Here is a 4,456-nt window from a genome sequence, read left to right as displayed (position 1 = left end):
ACAGGTACGATTGAGTAGTTATTATTATTTTTTTGGCAAGTTACTTTGGTATAATACTATCAACAGCCAGTTATCCTTAAATACTTACTCTGTTATTTAGACATATCAATATAATAATGTTAATTTTGTAAGCCAAAATTAAAGAGCTTGAAGTCATATTTCTAAATTCCAATGATTTCTAGTTTTTTTAATTAAAGAATCATATTTTTTATTTACAGTTGAGATAATTAAGACTCAGGCAGAGTGCTTTATGGAAGCCATCACAAACAACAAATGGTATTCAGTATTCAAACTCAATCAACTGGACTGTGAAGCAACTGCTCCCTCCACTATATCGTTCTGCATACATTGGCTTACGTTATCTTTTGACAATAACAAGACTTGTGATTTTTTAAAAAAATAACTTATGATGTAACAAGTACTATTTTATACACTTGCCATGTATTCTCTATCTCATTTAATTCTTACATTTACTTCTTGGAGATGGTACTATTGTTGTTGTTGTATACCATCAAGTTGGAACTAACCGATAGCTGACCTTCTGGCAGATTTTTCAGAGGCAGTTAATTACACAGGAGATTCCTCATCCTTCTCCCTCGGAACAACTGGTAGATTTTAACTGTGTGCCTTCAGGATTGCAATGCAGCTTCTTGTCACTAAGCCACCAGAGCTCCCTGAATATACCACCTTTATTTTTAATAAAGAAAACTGAGGCACAAAGAAGATTACTCAATGTGTCAAAACCAGCCAGCTAGGAACTGTTGGAGCAGGAATCAGTGAAGGCATTTTTCATTCCCATTTTACAGATGGGAAAATCTCATCCACCTACAGAGGTCATGGTTACAAAGCTCACAAGTGGCCAAACGGGGTCTCTCAGGTCTTCAGATGCCCAATTTCATGACTTTAATAGGAGTAGTTAAAATTATCATTTTTATTTATTTTTTTTTTTAAAAAAACAAACCAAAACAGTAGAGTTCTTCATGACTCTTTGAAGCTGTAAGAGCTGTGTAAAGAGGAGTCTAAAGGAGTCTAAACATTCGCTGTATATAAAGCTCAAATGAAGTGAATGTAAGTAAGGGAAGCAGGGAGGCCAGGGAAATGTATTAGGAACGCACAAGAACCATTTCACACTGTGAAGGATGATTGTGCACTGTTGAGAAACAGCAATAAAAGACAGTCCAACCAAGCATGCAGAAATCAGAAAGTGGGTTGCTCTTTGGAAACAAATGTCACTCGCAAATGTAAAGATATATTTTAATCTACGAAATCAGGATAACCTTTACAGGCTACATCTTTCTTAGTCTTTCTTCACCATATTTAACAGTCAAATCTCTTTGGTCAGTTTTATCAACATTTGTAGTGACAGCAATCACGACTTCACTACAATAATGCTGTTTGCAAACCAAAATTTAAGACCTTGAGACATCCCATTTCTAAATACCAGTTCTTGCCTCTTTCCCCCCTTCATATTACAAGTGGTATGTCTAACTCTTTACTATCAACAGCAAGTTTTAACTAAAAGAATTACCATTTAGGCAGAAGCTGAACTCAGAAATGAGTATTTTGGGCCATGGCTAGGCTCTCCAGGAGCCGCATCTTGCCTGAAAGAAACTGTGTACTCGCTCATACATGTATAATACAAAGGAACGAGTACAAAGAGATGGAAACTCTCGAGAGATGTCGCATTTTAATTTTTAAACTCGCCAAATGAAAGAAGTAGAGAAAAAGGGATTATTTCCCTTATAAAACTTAAGTGCAACTACCCATTTAAAGGAATGTGTGCTGCTAAATTTATATTGACTGACTATATATCATATAGTGTATTTCTAAATCCCTGTTCCTTCAGCTTCTAGGTGGAATCAACTACTTGAAATTCAAAATACAAACATGACAAAAATGAACAAAATCCCTTTTGCTGATCCCTTCTGAGCTTCTTTGAAATGTATGTATGTGTCTTTTGTGTAAGAACAACATTTTGAAGGCTTCTTTTATTTCCATAGGTCCTACTAGTGATAAGATGTTTATTTTTAGTAAGTTTTCCCATTCTATAAATGTATCTCTTTGTTTATTTGATACACGAATAATGTGTGTGTGTGTGTGTAAGGCGAGAGAAGAGTCTGGTGTATGTTTATAAGAAATATAGCATAGCCATTACTGTAGCAGTATAATAAATATGTTTGTAGGAAAGGTGTTGGGATTGAGTGAAGAGATCACAATCATAGGGAACTCCTAGGTGATACAGACAGTTCAGTACTTGAGTGCTAGGCAAAAAGTTGATGATTTGAGCACATCCACAGGTGTCTATCTATGGACAGTCAGAAGATCAAGTACATCTTGGAGGAAGTACACGCAGAGTGCTCCTTAGAGGCAAGGATGGTGAAACTTTGTCTCAGACACCTTGGGCATGTTGTCAGGAGAAAGAGACATCATGCTAGGGAAGGTGGAGTGTCAGCAAAAAAGAGGAGCACAGTAAGACAGAAAGACACAATGCCTGTAACAATGGACTTGAGCATCAAGGATATCATGAATGTGGTGAAGAATAGTGCAAGGTTCAGTTCTGTTGTTTGTAGGGTTATTGTAAGTTATAATTAACCCAACGCCACCTAAAAATAACAAGTGGCATCTAGGAAGGCAATTCTGGTGGCCTGCTTAAGGAAGTCTTCACCATTGAACACCTGTGTAGCACAGTTCTATTCTTATACACGTGGATTCCATGACACTCAACAACAAATACCACACACTTCGTAAAACCTTTGTAGGTCTGCAAATCCAACTCAAGAAGGTATTGATCAATACAAGCAGAAGAAGAGAGGATTATCAAGGATTCTCAGAAGACATATCTGGAGAAAACAGAGTAAAGTTATCATCAAAATGAAACTAAATGAATTACCATGAAATGAGAACTATCATTTAGAACCACAGGCATGTAAGTTTACTGGAGAAAGAGTGAGAATACTCAATGCTTCTGTCCTTAAAGAAAGATTCATTTGGTGGAAAAATGTTATGACAATACTTCATCCATATCATTTACAAATTCATAAGGTGGAGGAGAAACTCTTGAGTTTCTTCCAATTGTGAAATGTTGAGCTAGCTAGGAGACATTTAAATAAGTCTTGGTGGGGGAAGTGGAAGACAGCTTTGTAGGTCCCAGTGTAAGATAACCCTAATATAAGAACAGTAACTGCTTCTGACGTGTGAGGTACTAAGCAGGGTACCTCACTTCTAACTTCCATGAGCACCCTAGATGGCTCAGGATACTCCCCAGGAGTAAAAGCTTTGGAGTCAGTGAGTGGAGTTTTTAGTGAAGCGCCTCACCTCCTGTTCTTCAATGGATAGGCCACTTCCTAAGACGTCCCACCTCTGGTTGTCATCTGTCTCCTCTCCTCTTCTCTTTTGACATCACAGCAGCTGTCTTGTTGTGTGAGCTAATCCAGTACTGGCTTCTGTAACTAGCTCTCTATAAATCTTGGTACCTGACCTTTTATTCTGTGGATCTCAGTTCTGTCTTGATTCTTATTATTTATGCTGAATTTCAATGACTTCTGTTTTACTTGCCTATTGTCTCCCCTTTCTTCTAGGATGTTCCCCAGTGACTACAATTTGATATAATCCAAATCTTTTAGAGCTTGACACTCAGAAACAGTTGAAAGTGTGATAAAGGAATGAGTCAAATCCGAGGAGTAAAACTATATTGAAAGTGGAAAAGAGAGTTAAGTGAGGTAAGATCAGAAGTACTGGGTAATGTTTTTAGGAAATCTTCAGAACTACTGTGGCTCCAGACAAAGGATGCCTTTGAAAGCACAGAGTAAAGATGCAAAGTAGTGCAGCTCTTGTTCTTTGCTGGCTGCAGTTTGATGCATCAACAGTACATAAATGATTCAGGATCCAGAAGTATGTGACTAGCTTGAGGGAATACTCAAAGGTCAACAATATATTGTGAGACGCTATCAAGTCAACTTCATTTCCTTGTGACTCATGCCACCAAGAGACATGATACTTCCTCCTGACACAGGAGCTAAGAGGCTGTGGTTAATGGAAAGGTTTTAGTATGCTGTACAGCAAACCTCCAGGCAATCATGAAGACCCATACTTTCTATCCTCTTTGGAAAATGGAATTTAGCAAGTGTGTTCTAATATTTTATTATTGTTATAGCTAAAATGGCAATTTAAAGTCAAAACCAGACTTTGGATTAAACTTGAGTGCTACTATAGTGAATTCTGGGGAGCTCTGGTGGCCTAGTGGTAAAGGGTTGCACTGCCAGCCCCAAACCCTCGGATTTGAACCCACCACCTGCTCTGTGGGAGAAAGATGGGCTGTCTCCTTTAGTGTAAATTATTGCTCCTAAAAATCCACTGGATCTCTTTTTGTTTCTTGTAGTAATGTTTTGTAATTTTCTTGGAAAAGGTCCTTTGTACTTCTGGTTAAATTTATTCCCAAGTATTTAATCTTGTGATT

This window comes from Elephantulus edwardii, unplaced genomic scaffold (assembly GCF_000299155.1).
Source record: "Elephantulus edwardii isolate Elephantulus edwardi_28Jun2011 unplaced genomic scaffold, EleEdw1.0 scaffold00202, whole genome shotgun sequence".
Lineage (NCBI taxonomy): Eukaryota > Metazoa > Chordata > Mammalia > Macroscelidea > Macroscelididae > Elephantulus > Elephantulus edwardii.
This window is presented reverse-complemented; position numbering follows the sequence as displayed.